We start from the raw sequence: 15402 nt of genomic DNA, 5'->3' as shown, positions 1-15402 counted from the left end.
TACGGAAGAATGGAAAAGAAAATTGAGGATCTGCTGGATGGCGATCAGTTGGCTGTAGAAAAGGTAGAGGCACAAGAGAAGCAGTTCTGACGTTGAGGTTGATAATGGAAGCAAGACTGAAGAGAAACCAAAACGTGTTCATAGGATTTGTCGACCTGAAAAAGCATTCGACAATGTAAAATGGTGCAAGATGTTATAAATCCTGGGAAAATAAGTGTAAGCTATAGGGGCAGACGGATGTATACACTATGTACAAGAACTAAGAGGGAATATCAAGCCTGGAAGATCAACAACGAAGTCCTTTGATTAAAAAAGGAGTAAGACAGGGATGGAGTCTTTCGCCCCTGTTGTTGAAAAAAAAATGGCTCTGAGCACTACGGGACTTAACTTCTAAGGTCATCAGTCCCCTAGAAGTTAGAACTACTTGAACCTAACTAATCTAAGGACACCACAAACATCCATGCCCGAGGCAGGATTCGAACCTGCGACCGTAGCGGTCGCGCGGTTCCAGACTGTAGAGCCTTTAACCGCTTCGCCACCACGGCCGGCCCTGTTGTTGAATCTATACATATAAGAAGCAATAATGGAATTAAAAGAAAATTTCAGGTGAGGGATTAAAATTAAAGGTGAAAGGATACCAATGACAATATCCGCTGATGAAGAAGAATTACAGGACATGTTGAATGGAATGAACAGTCTAAGGAGAGCAGAATATGCATTGAAAACAAATGGATGCAAGACGAAAGTAATTAGGAATCGTAGAAATAAGAGCAAGAGAAACAACACTCGAATTGGGGCTCACAAAATCGACGAAGTTATGGAATTCTGCTACCCACACAGCAAAATAAGCCCATAATAGGAGGAGCAAGGAGGACATTAAAAGTCGACTAGCACTGGCAAACGGGGCACTCCAGGGCAAGAGATGTTTTCCATTGTCAAATATAGGCCTTAATTCGTGGAAGAAATTTCTAAGAATGTGCTTTTTCCGACAGCACAGATGAATAAAAGCATTTGAGATATGGTGCTACCGAGAAATGTTTAAAGTTAGATGGACCGCTAAGTAATGTGGAGGTTATCCGCAGAAACGGTGGGGAAAGGAAAGTATGGAAAACACTGACAAGAAGAAGGGACGGGATATTAGGACGTCTCTTAAGACATCAGGCAAATTTTCCACGGTACCACAGGGAGCTGTAAGGGGTAACAAAAGAAATAAAACTGTAGAGGAAGAGAGAGATTGGAATACATCCAACAAACAGTTGAGGTCGTAGGATGCAAGTGCTACTCTGATATGAAATGGTTAGAACAGGAGGTGAATTCGTGGCGGGCCGCAACAAAACCGCCTCAGGCTACTGATGACGGGAAAAACGCCGTACTCCACTCAGGATCATTACAGAGATGTTGATTACAGTCTGAAACCGTAAGGGATTATCTGAAATGAAAATAATTCAGTTGTACCATTTCTGTTTATTGAAATAATGTCACCTTCCAAACACCTTTTCAGAATATTTCATCGCCTTTTCAATTATTTTGTCACTTTTCTGTTTTCTCACATTTTCCAAGTTTCAGCATGACTCCTCACCCATTAAGACTTATGATGCTGGTAAACTTAAGATTCCACTAAACAATCTAGAATCGTTTGAAAGGAGAGGTGTAGCTAGTAACGGGTTCCGATCATATATAGCAAAAACAGCTCGTAAAATAGAATTAACACATATCTCTAATTAGGCTAAACATTTAACGAAGTACTTATCACAACCAAAATACATTAAAACAGAATATCATCAGTCTGTCACATCCTTAGAGTCCTGTCGTCTGTGTGTAACAGCTAAGTGTCTTTCAGTTACGTAAAATTCTTATGTACACTCAGTTGTTAGTAATGGAATTATTTCCTGTGGAACAAATGTACAAGCTTTGAAAACATTTTTTGAACTGCAGAAATGGACCGTAAGAATAATAACCAGGAAGAGTAGTTGAGTTCATTTTAAAGATATGTTCAAAATACCACTAGGGGATTTGATCTACACCGCATGAGTATATTTACCAATAACTTGTGTGAATCGGAAACAACATTGATGATTACTGCATAAACAGCTCTGTCCTTGAGTATGAAACAAGATCTATACTTAACTTACATTTACCAAGAAACAATAAACATGTTGTTCAAAACTATTTTCTACTATGGAATAAGACTGTACAACAAATTGGCAAAAGTGATTAAAGAAATTATTAAAACGAACTTATCTAAAAAGGCAATTAAAAAGTACCTGTTAGGCAACGCATGTGATACAATGAAAGATTACATAGATAAACATAGCAAGAGTTTGGTAAGAAATGTAACACAAATCAAATAATAATAAAGATAATGAAACATCTACCATACTACATAAAACTTTCACACCGTTTTCTCTATTTTTATTTTATTTCTTTTTTTCCAGAAAACCATAATCCCAAAGCTATGGAACACGTATTCTTTTACCTCAATATGTCACTCATTACAGAGCAACGACGACTTAGTATTCCAGAATAACAAATAGGAAGTTGCCATACATGACATTAGAACAAAATATTGATCCTGAGACACTGATTTAAGCTAATAGTGTAACGTTACTTTATTAAATAATGTATGTAAAATATGTGTAGTGTTTGCATGGGCTGGGAGTGATAAATGAAAGGACAGTGTAGCAACAGCCTTTTCAATTGGTAACTAACTTCTTTGTAACGCAGTATGGTGTACTTGGGATAAACCAAATGAGGTCGCACTGTTTTCAACAGACTGGCCTTGTATTCGGAATGGTGGAGACCCTTGTCTCCATCCAGCCATCCTGACTTACGTTTCTTGTGGTTCCCCTAAACAGCTTTAGGTAGGTGCCAACTTGAATGTCAGACTAACCGCATAAAACAAAGGATTTTACAATGGATTTTATCCATCTGATTAAATACTTACACCATAACTGGTATTTCCATTATTGCATAGTAATTAGCTATATAACGAAAACAGAATATCGTGACATCTGCGCCAACAGTAGGGCTGAGTGTGTTCAAGTGCAGTCTAAAATGTTGCTGTATTCCCCCTTTCCCAACTCAGACCGAGCGAGGTGGCGCAGTGGTTAGCACACTGGACTCGCACTCCGAAGGACGACGCTTCAAATCCGTCTCCGCGCATCCTGATGTGGGTTTTCCGTGATTTCCCTAAATCGTTTCAGGCAAATTCCGGGATGCTTCCTTTCAAAGGGCATGGCCGATTTCCATCCCCATCCTTCCCTAATCCGAGCTTGTGCTCCGTCTCTAATGACCTCGTTGTCGACGGGACGTTAAACAATGATCTCCTCCTCCTCCTCCCAAACCACCTCCTACCATTTTGTGCTGTGGTCAGATTTCCCTCTTTCTCCTTCTTCCTACCCTTCTGATGTAGACCAGCTATCCGATATGTAAAGCAGTAGGAGATTCAACATAGCCACTCACGTGACATCACTGTGGAAGTAGGGGGGTCATGCTAACTGTAAAATGGTTAGAAATTTAAAAACCCAAATTGGACAGTTACCCTATTGGTTGAAAGAGTAAAATGACTGACCCTGGGATACTGATGCAGCCAGCATGGTTGTCAGTTTTCCTCCCCATCCTTACAATGCCAGAATTCAAGTTGGCTGACTCTGGGATATTGGTGCAGCTTGCACAGTTGTTAGCTTTCCTCCTCACACCTAATCCAAGACGACTGATCCTGTAGTATTGGTATGTCTGCATGGTTGCCAGATTTCCCCCTAGCCCAATCATACCACTTCTTCTCAGTACATAATTCAAGAATATGATGACAGATGGCCACAATATTTCCTGAGATCACATGCTGCTTGTCCTAAGTTAAAGACCAGGCGTCTTAAGTTTAGACAATTTCCTCCACACCTCTAACGTCACGACTCAACAATTTATCTAAACAAAGATCAAGTCAGGATGAAATGTTGTACTAGGTGCTGATATATAGCTTCCACAACTATGCGTCTGTTTTTGATGAAGGAGAATATGCTGTCGATAAGTAAGTCCTCTTGTTTTCGCACCACAACGTTAGGCATTAAGTGTCTTATTTGTCACAAGGATCACATCCCTGTGGAAGTCCCAGGTTCAAAACTTGCCCAGTCCTCCCTCCCAGCGCTTCCTGTTACAGCCCTGTCATAGGTTTTTCACCTGGGTCACCTGTGAAAGCAGCCATCATTGCATAGCTTTTTATATTGATATGAAACAAACCAGCTGTGCACCAGGGTGAATGGCCTCTGTCAGACTGTGGCCAAAAGCAAAGTAGACCACCACCCTGTGGCACATCATGCAGCTGAACATAGTACACTTGATTTCAATGGCTGCTTCACTGCCCAAGCCACCTTGATCCTTCCCCCCACCATCACATTTTCTGAACTGTGCAGATGGTAGTTGTCCTTGCAACACACTCTTCACGCCCATAATCATCCCAGCCCAAAACTATGGTAACATAAAGTCCCCACACACTTTATTCAACAGTTTCCAACCCATCTATTCTGTCATCTCCTCCTAATTCTCACCTCCCATCTTGTTTATCTGTAACCCTCTGCCAATGCATCCGCCCATCTCTCCCTGGTTCTCTCCTTTTTTCTCCACCTTCCTGCTACATAACCTTCTGAAGATGTACCTGTTGGCAGTCTAGTCCCTGCACACTCCGCCAGACAGTGTTAGTCTCTACCCGTACACTACAATCTGTTTCCCCATCCCCACCCCTCCAGAGTGCTGCTTGCATCCGACATGATGTTGCATTCTGGCCTGAGACGCTGGAATTGGTGGTCGTAAGTGCGTGAGGTATGCTTGCTTGTGCGTGTGTGTGTGTGTGTGTGTGTGTGTGTGTGTGTGATTGGTGTGTGTGTCTCTTACTGACGAAGGCTGCACCCAAATGTTATATGTGAGTGTCTTTTAATTGTGCCTCTCTGCAACTTGATGTGTCTTCTTCAGAGTAAGTACCAGTCTGTCTTTTCCTACACCGTTGATATTCCTTCCTGGAGTTTCCATGGTTTGATTTTCGAAAGATTTTATGTTTTGGGAAGCAGTAGCTAGAGGTTGTGCTATATCTTTAGACTTGTGGTCTTTCAGGGGTAATTACGTTACTCTAGGGGATTATAAACTGACTGAACGAAACTGGCTGGGTGACGTTATTGTGAGAAACTGCGCTTGGTTGAGGTCGATTGAACGATACTGATTAAATGGAGCGTCTTGCAAACGATGTATTGAGACATGCAAATAATGTGGCATAGGATCAATCCCCCCTTTGAAGACGCCCGACCGTTGTTGTGGGCAACAATCAGTTTTGGCAGACCTAGCGTGTGTAACGGCCAATGGTCTTTGAGGATTCGAATCCCATGAACGTTCCAGGTATGTTATGCCAACACCTCCCTCAAGTGCTCCCGAGCTGGGGACTGTTGTTTTTGAAGAATGGTTGTATCTCAGGAGCTTATTGACGTAGCTATCACGTTTTCATTGAACTGTATATCGAACACGAGCGAAGGCGCGTCAACGCTTAACAGCTTAACACGAAAAGCAGGTTTATTATGTAAGCGCACAAGGATACACAGATACAGCTGACTTGCGTAATGAACGAGGAGCGCTCCTATTTACATATAATAATTCTGTAGATTAATTCAAAATTTTGTCAACAAGATTGAGGTAGCATCTTCTAGATGATTTATATAATAAATTACAAACACTATCTATAAGTCTATCTTGAAGTCAGCTGCCAACGACTCTATTCAGGTAGACCAAGATGGACGACGCAAATGTATCCCATGCTGGAGTGATATAATATTGGCCTTGTTAGGCAACGACATAACGTGTCAGAGGACAGTCATTAAAGCCGCTTCGTCCAGTTTTCAGTTATTACACTAGTGCAGAGCGATTTAACATAAACTTCGCATTGCTGATGAACTGTGATTTGCAGTAGTTACATTTCAAACTGGAGATCACTTTCAGTAACAATCGAAACCACTAATCAGAACAGATATAAATTGTGACACAGACGCTGCCTGTATTTATTTTCTACATTAAAAGTGGTCGCGGTGTCTTCAGATGTTATTTCTCCTATTGCATTGACTCATATTCAGGAGATTCTCTGAGCACAGTATCAATATACACTCCTGGAAATGGAAAAAAGAACACATTGACACCGGTGTGTCAGACCCACCATACTTGCTCCGGACACTGCGAGAGGGCTGTACAAGCAATGATCACACGCACGGCACAGCGGACACACCAGGAACCACGGTGTTGGCCGTCGAATGGCGCTAGCTGCGCAGCATTTGTGCACCGCCGCCGTCAGTGTCAGCCAGTTTGCCGTGGCATACGGAGCTCCATCGCAGTCTTGAACACTGGTAGCATGCCGCGACAGCGTGGACGTGAACCGTATGTGCAGTTGACGGACTTTGAGCGAGGGCGTACAGTGGGCATGCGGGAGGCCGGGTGGACGTACCGCCGAATTGCTCAACACGTGGGGCGTGAGGTCTCCACAGTACATCGATGTTGTCGCCAGTGGTCGGCGGAAGGTGCACGTGCCCGTCGACCTGGGACCGGACCGCAGCGACGCACGGATGCACGCCAAGACCGTAGGATCCTACGCAGTGCCGTAGGGGGCCGCACCGCCACTTCCCAGCAAATTAGGGACACTGCTGCTCCTGGGGTATCGGCGAGGACCATTCGCAACCGTCTCCATGAAGCTGGGCTACGGTCCCGCACACCGTTAGGCCGTCTTCCGCTCACGCCCCAACATCGTGCAGCCCGCCTCCAGTGGTGTCGCGACAGGCGTGAATGGAGGGACGAATGGAGACGTGTCGTCTTCAGTGATGAGAGTCGCTTCTGCCTTGGTGCCAATGATGGTCGTATGCGTGTTTGGCGCCGTGCAGGTGAGCGCCACAATCAGGACTGCATACGACCGAGGCACACAGGGCCAACACCCGGCATCATGGTGTGGGGAGCGATCTCCTACACTGGCCGTACACCACTGGTGATCGTCGAAGGGACACTGAATAGTGCACGGTACATCCAAACCGTCATCGAACCCATCGTTCTACCATTCCTAGACCGGCAAGGGAACTTGCTGTTCCAAAAGGACAATGCACGTCCGCATGTATCCCGTGCCACCCAACGTGCTCTCGAAGGTGTAAGTCAACTACCCTGGCCAGCAAGATCTCCAGATCTGTCCCCCATTGAGCATGTTTGGGACTGGATGAAGCGTCATCTCACGCGGTCTGCACGTCCAGCACGAACGCTGGTCCAACTGAGGCGCCAGGTGGAAATGGCATGGCAAGCCGTTCCACAGGACTACATCCAGCATCTCTACGATCGTCTCCATGGGAGAATAGCAGCCTGCATTGCTGCGAAAGGTGGATATACACTGTACTAGTGCCGACATTGTGCATGCTCTGTTGCCTGTGTCTATGTGCCTGTGGTTCTGTCAGTGTGATCATGTGATGTATCTGACCCCAGGAATGTGTCAATAAAGTTTCCCCTTCCTGGGACAATGAATTCACGGTGTTCTTATTTCAATTTCCAGGAGTGTATTAGAGCTTTTTCACAATATGTTTGAAACTATATTCTTCTACATAGGATATTATAATGATTTAATAGGTTATATTTATATAATACGTAGAATCCCATCCAACGCGGTAATGGTACGAGCAGTGTAGGGAAGGGCGACTTACTTTCATTTAGTTCAACTGACTGGATAAAAATCTTCAGCAAAACGAACGTATGTTATTGTAAGTAGGCTGTTTAGGTTTTCTTATTGGTAACGCCACGTAGCGCTCTGTATGAAAATCACTGGTTGTGCTGTGTGCAGTCTGTGGCTGCTTTGCATTGTTGTAATACTCGTCATTGTAGCGCTGGGCAGCTGGATGTTGACAGCGCGTAGCGTTGCACAGTTGGAGGTGAGCCGCCAGCAGTGGTGGATGTGGGGAGACAGATGGCGGAGTTCTGAAATTTGTAAGACTGGTTGCCATGAACTGCTATGTATATTATGACTTTTGAACACTAGTAAGGTAAATACATTGTTTGTTCTCTATCAAAATCTTTCATTTGCTAACTATGCATATCAGTAGTTAGTGCCTTCGGTAGTTTGAACCTTTTATTTAGCTGGCAGTAGTGGCGCTCGCTCTATTGCTGTAGCTTGAGTAACGAAGATTTTTGTGAGGTAAGTGATTTGTGAAAGGTATAGGTTAATGTTAGTCAGGGCCATTCTTTTGTAGGGATTTTTGAAAGTCAGATTGCGTTGCGCTAAAAATATTGTGTGTCACTTTAAGCACAGGCATGTATAGTTTTTCAAAAGGGGACGTTTCATTATTAACGTGTGGAGCAATTGCGTTAGACACGTCACAGCATTGGAAACCATTAAATTCTGCTCGTCTGTGGTCACTCAGTTGCTCTCGAAATATTGTTAATACCTCTGAAAATTTTACTGGCCTCTGTCTCATTTATGTGTTAGCGTTGACAAGACAATCCTACGGAATGTTACATTATAGAAGACGAACTAAAAACAAAGCTTTTCACTCGTATCAAAGAAAATAACACCACAAATTTTTTTGTAATGCAGGGGCAATATGCTGCCGTTTTGGGGGTTATCTGTTACAGTTTAGAGGGCAATTTATTTGGGGGCAATTTGTTTCAGTTTGCGGAAATTTGATACATCACACAGACATCACTAGTTATCAACTTTGGAATAACATTATTTGAGGGGACGCTTTGCAGCTTTCACAGAAATAAGATGAGTTTTTGTCAGAACAATATTGACAATTTTGATTATAGTCCGGTTATGACTGATATTCATTTTTTGTGTCCTGTGACAGGAAATTCGACTAATAGCCCTCCCCTATAACCCAAGCCAAGTGGATATACTAGTTTTAACTTGCTCACCCCCGTCCTATCTCATTTGACCAATGTTGTTGGGCAACCTCCAATTTATCACCTAACATAAGATGCAGTTGCACTGGTGGACTCCCTCTCACCAGTTTAAGACTGTCAGCTACTATAGTAAAATATAATACACTCGTTTAATAAGTGTTTGGGTGAGAGCACTGTGGGTGGTGGTGATCACTATGGTGGAAACTGTAGTTCAGAAGACACTTCCTTAGGATTGGGGGGGGGGGGGTATTTTGACTCAGGTTTGGAACATTTTGATATCATATTTTTGTTGTAACATGTAGTTATGTATGGGATGACGTGTTATGTAGTCTCCACTACTCAATTTCCTGATTCATATAAATTACTAAGAGTCCAGACTTCATCTGAAATATTTTCTGAGTAAAACATATTTCAATACCCTAGAATGAGCTTTCGCTATGAACAGATGTAATAACTCATCACAAGCAAGCTTTCACTATGTGTGCATGAAGGTGTACAGAAGCTACAGTTACTAACTATGGGATGGACTATGTGGTTTGAGCCTCTTGGAGCATGTCTAATTATATTAAATCCCAACAAAACACTTCTCCCTTTTAAATAAAATATGCTCGCTGTTCTCTGTGGCGATCATCACATGTTCAGGCGTAAATTATAATACAGCCTCTGACAAAGATGAATATGAGGACAACCTTCACAAGGTGGATGCCAACGTGTCCCTCAGCTTAAACGCCAACATCAGCAAGGGGCAATGGTAATGTCACAAGCTCAGTAATAGTGGTGTTTGGTAGTACAGCACTAAAACAAGCAGACTAAGAGACTACACATAGAGTAAGTTTAAAAAGAAAAAAAAGTAAAGCATTTTAAATATGTGTGTATATGATGCTGTGTATATTGTCACAGACAGGGAATATGCCAGTTAACCGATATTGCAAACAAAAGTATACCGTCTTATTATGGAATGTATAGTGTGACATAATATTCACGTAGGTGTTCAACTCGATGGCTGCACAGTCGCTGCACTCGAACATCATCATAGAAATGCAAAATTTAACATATACAAAGACTAAAAGTTGTTGTATAGCGAAAGGCGTATGGCTATGTATTAATATGTTTCTTTGTACATATAAGAGTAAAAAATTAAAGTTCTTTTTCGAAAAGTTGCAACGTGTGAATAGTTTCTAATCACGTATACTATATACTTCCACGCAGCGCCTGCATGTATGAAACATAACTCCACATTATTAATACAGCATGAGACAGATTCATAAACTACGCACTCGTGTCTGTTTGACTCTTCAGCGAACAGGTTCTTATATGGTTCACCCATACATACTTTAAGTTTTGGGACAATATTATGGTGCATAAAAATTATAGAGCAAGTGGACAGGATAGAAAATTAAAGAGGTGATAGTATTTCCCCAAAACACAAATTTTTTAATCCATCAATGTGTGAGAGTGGGATGGAAGGGTCATCGATAATGCAGGCATAATTTACGCTCCCCAAGAGCTTGTGGGGTATTTGTTAGGATGTAGGCTGTTTACAGATGATGAAGTGGTCTCTAAGAAGACAGCAACGGCTTTTAGGAAGATCTGTAGGGAGTAAGTGATTGGTGGTGGTGCAAAGACCGGTAGTTGACCAGAATGTAGATAAATCTAGCTACTGCAGATAAATAGGACCATAAATCCTCTACAGTATCACCAAATCAACAACTACTACAAACCACTAGGATTAAGCATCTGGAGAGCACGTTGCATAAAGCAAAAGCACATGCCGAGGTCGGATTTATTTGCTTGAGTGATAATGTGGAATGTAATTCTCCCACAAAGAACTGACAGGTCGACTTACATGCAGCAGATAAATGGTGACAAATCCCATCTACATGTCACATATAGATTACTGCTACAATTAGTATTAATGTAAATATTGGGTTTGTTAAAAAAAGTAACTGCCACTAAACATGCAAGTAGGGCAATAAAGAGAGAGTGAGCACAGTCTGCATTGCTGCCAAATTTGTTCAAGAAGGCGAACGCTCCCCCCACCTCCTCTCTCTGGGGCAGGTGTGGCAGTGTCTCACTGTGACAGCACCACCCACGCTCCTCCCCACTTCGCTCTCCTCTCCTCCATGTCTCCTCCTCTCCTCCACTTCGGAGCTGGCACGAAAAAGACTCAGTCTATTCTGAGCTTTTAGAGAGAAAGGCTGCGTGAGATTGTCATAGGGCTGTCTCCCCTCCTCCATTTGTGAACTAGCAGCAGGAAGGTTAGAGGGGAAGGATGTAAGGTATTTATTTATTTTTGACAGGAAAGTTGTTAATTTGACGAGATGTTGGTGTTGGGCAGTGAGGAGTTTAATAATTGAGTTACCTGTAAGCATACACCTGAAGTCTGCATCCACAGCCTCCTAATCAAGGAAGGGAAGGCATTGATAACAGAAGAGCGCAGGGGGAATACCTTTCAGCAAATATGGTGATGCAGTGGGATGGGCTGAAGATGCATTTCACACATCTCAAAGAGGCTACTGTCTAAGCTGAAGCTGTTTGTGTTTCTCGAAATGACAGATCAGTCTCCATTGCAGGAGACAACTTTGTCCTGTTTCACTACCCCAGACTGAATGAACCAGAGGTGCTCGCCCTGGTGTATGGAGCTTGACAGAAGACGCTTGAAATGGGTCTTTTACCCCTTTCCCATCAAATGGGTGTATATGTTCACCTTGCTGTGTGCCCTAGTCCGAAATACCACATGAAATTGGGGGAAGGGGGGAGGGAACCGTCCTATAGCCACTGTCAGAAGAACTGCCTCCTACCAGTCGACAAGTGTATAGCTGTTGAAGAATTTGTACACACACACACACACACACACACACACACACACACAAAACCAAAGATCATGGTACAATACATGCTACCATAACTAACTGAAAATGCTTCACTGCTTTAATTACACATCAGAATTGTTGTGTAAAAACCACCACTCGTATACAGTGGATCATAATACAATACATGCACTGGGTATTGAGAAACATCATTGTAATAGCACAATTAGAGCAAAAACTGACCTCAAAAGATATCGCTGGTAAAGAGTAGCGGCAGCTGCATGCATGTTCACTTCCGTGTGTAGATACAGCGTAAGCAGCTTAAGACCGGTCTTACCTCCTCTGCTATCCCTTTCCTATCCCTGTAGGTAGATATACCAATTTCCCAGCCCTATTCTAACCTGTCGCTGATGGCACACGAAGAGATCGATCTGCTGTCAGTGACATACTGTGTCTTTTCCGCAGAAATCAGGGACAGATGGCCAAATGACTCAAGAGCAGGATGCTTCTTACAAATCGGTAAACGTAAAACGTATTTCTCATAAAAACTGCCACTCCCCCCCCGCCCCCCCGCGCAAACAATAGCAAAATACCTGACTATCTCTCGTAGATGATGAACTGAACGGTTAACTGGGGTGTACTTCCAAATGTTCTGGATGTGCTGTCACTGTCCGGAAGTGCTCCCCAACTAAGTAAAATAACTCTCATGTGGGAAAACCATTCAAATAATATGTCCCACGCAAGTGAGATACACACGCATGTATGTACTAGTGGTCTCACTGTGAACGAATCTGCACACTCTGCCTCCAAAGGATGGAGAGGAGTGTGTGTATGTACTATCCCCTGCCACTGCATGTGTTTATAACCCCTCATCATCCTTGCTTATTCTGCTTCTTCGGGTAAACGCTCTGAAAGCTGTCTGGCAGAAGTTTCAGATGCTCATCTGTACCGATCAACAACTTTATGTGTGTGTCTGTGTGTGACCTCATATATTGTAGAAGGCTGAGGTATTCTGCTTAGCTCACAGAATGTTGTCTTCATCTCTGTTATTTAGGAACGTATATATAAGTAAAATGCTTTGTCGACTACGCTCTAGCTACATCCATGAACGATTGAAACATGTTCCAGAAATAATACACACACGCACACAACCACTGAGGGATGTTGGTGTTGAAAGAGAGGCATTCCCGCTGTACTGATGGTGGAGGAATAGACGGTGGAGGAATTTTATCCAGGTCAGTTGATCCTCTTGGTGCAACGCACTGCCTAAAGTGTTGCCACTCTTAACAGCTCACCTGCTGTAATGTCAGCCACCTATTTAAAAAAAAGTGACTGAATGAACATTAACACTAATTTTCTGCATGAAGTGTTACCATCGTGTATTCTCTGGGTGTGATTCTTTGCTTGGTACAACGAATATTGTACTAACAGACCTCTCCTCACATCGTGTAAAGCTTGTAACCTTACACTTTTAAAACGAATGCTGTGATGGCAACAGGGCAAACAGCTGATATAGTTCTAAAATCATTGTAGTCTCCAGCTAAATAAGTACAAACTCAATCTTGCTTGTTACAATGAATACTGAACCGAGGACATTGAATCTTGCGTTGAATATACAGGGATATTCAAAAAGAAGGTACAGATTTCAAACATTTATTGCTTCCAAACCACAAAAGATCGAAACACAATCCCAACGTTCCTGGAAAAGGAAAAATACCAATTTTTATACAATCAATGTGATAACCATGTCATTTCCCACCATACACGAAGCAGCTGGTCTCTCGTTATGGAATTCACAACTTCTACAACGCGATGTCTCCGAGTTTCGAGAGTGTCAGGCATAGGGGAGATAAAAACGCGGTCTTTTACGTAATCCCACAGATAGAAGTCACAAGGTGTGAGGCCTGGAGACCTGGGAGACCTCCGACCATGAAGTTCATCTTCTGCTCCTCCTCTCCCAATTCAGCGACCTGGAAAGGTGTCATTCAGGTAACGTTGGACATGCTTTCCAGTACTGGAATAAAATCGGCAAAACTGTTGATAGTAGTGGATGGAGGCGGTGTATTGCAGAATGTACACAGCAGGAGTGTATTTGCTGTTATATAATTTACTGTGGAAATTTTTAAACGTTCACAGTCCTGAGTTTAAGCCGTGCAGGATGGCCGCGTGGTTTGAGGCGTCTTGTCACTGTTCGTGCTGCTCCCTCGTCGGAGGCTCGAGTCCTCCCACGGGCATGGTTGTGTGTCTTGTCTTTAGTGTAAGTTAGTTTAAGGTAGATTAAATAGTGTTTAAGTCTAGGGACCGATGACCTCAGCAGTTTGGTCCCATAGAACATTACCACAAATTTCCAAAATTTTTTCCTGTATTTAAATGTGTCTTTTTGAAAGGTGGGTAAAAACGATAAAATTACCACAAAATGTTGGTGTGATTACAGGGAATGGATATTGAGGCTAGTTGCTAAACATTTGAAGTCTCATGATTATGAGCATGTCTCCATCGAGCTTTCACATACCACAAAGGCTGTCCTTCTGGTGTAGCAGAATTATGTCTGTTGGGCAGAATAACTTGGGGGAACTACATGCTTAACAATGAAATTTTCGCTCTGCAGCGGAGTGTGCGATCATATGAATCTTACTGGCAGATTAAAACTGTGTGCCGGACCGAGACTCAAACTTGGGACCTTCGCCTTTGGCGGTCAAGTGCTCTACCGACCGAGCTAGCCAAGCACGACTTACAACACCCCCTCAAAGTCTCACTTGCATCAGTACTTAAATTTTGCCTCATGTTAGCCCCTTAGTTGCAAACATCCATGAGTCACAGCGATCGTGATGGAGACAAATTTAACACGTCACAAATGCCCCACTTTGTCAATATTACTTCCCAGAGAGCCTTAGTAATGCCATTCTGGATGTTTACGGAGTGTTCCTTCACGAAGGCCCATTTCGTTCCCAGCTATTTAATTGTACGATTGATATTCGTCACATTGTTATCCAGAGAAATACTGAAGCATTTATGTTCCTGGCACATTTCCCAGTTAGAACTATGTATCTTCTCAGAGGCATCCTTGAGCTTTTGAAAAGTAAAGTGAGGTTTAGCCGTTTTATGTCTTCACCTGCCAGTGCATCTTAGTACAAAGAGTGAGGCTAAGAGGCGACCCAAAACCGGATAGAAGTTGTGTGCTGTTACTATGTCACCAGCTGGTATGAACAGATTTGGAAGCTACGTTCCTTACCTGTCTAGACAAATGTCACTGGATCCCTATCTTCGCCTCTGAAGGACAACTCGCTAGCAGCTATACCAAGGTAGCATAGAAGGCCAAATTTATACGATATGTAAGCAGGTGACGTCCTCAAACTTTACAAGCCACACTGCTAATTAATCCACAGGAGTGGTAAACGACTGATGAAATGTTGAAATGTATAATTTCATTATGGAGGATGGCAGGCATAGATGAGTGCCTGTAAATTTCAGCATCACAGAGTACAACCACGAAAACATATTGAGAGAGATCTAGACAGCGAGAGAGAGAGAGAGAGAGAGAGGAGGGGGGGGGGGGGGTTGGGAGAGAGTGGTGTGTGACGTCATGTCAGGTTGAGATATGTCAGAAAAGAAGCTGGAAGTTTGCCGCATGTGAAGGTCAACTCTGGTGGCGTAACAGTCTCCGGTATTTACGTGTCTATAACAGTGGAACAATGCT

This window comes from Schistocerca americana, chromosome 2, assembly GCF_021461395.2.
Source record: "Schistocerca americana isolate TAMUIC-IGC-003095 chromosome 2, iqSchAmer2.1, whole genome shotgun sequence".
In the NCBI taxonomy this organism is placed as follows: Eukaryota; Metazoa; Arthropoda; class Insecta; order Orthoptera; family Acrididae; genus Schistocerca; species Schistocerca americana.
This window is presented reverse-complemented; position numbering follows the sequence as displayed.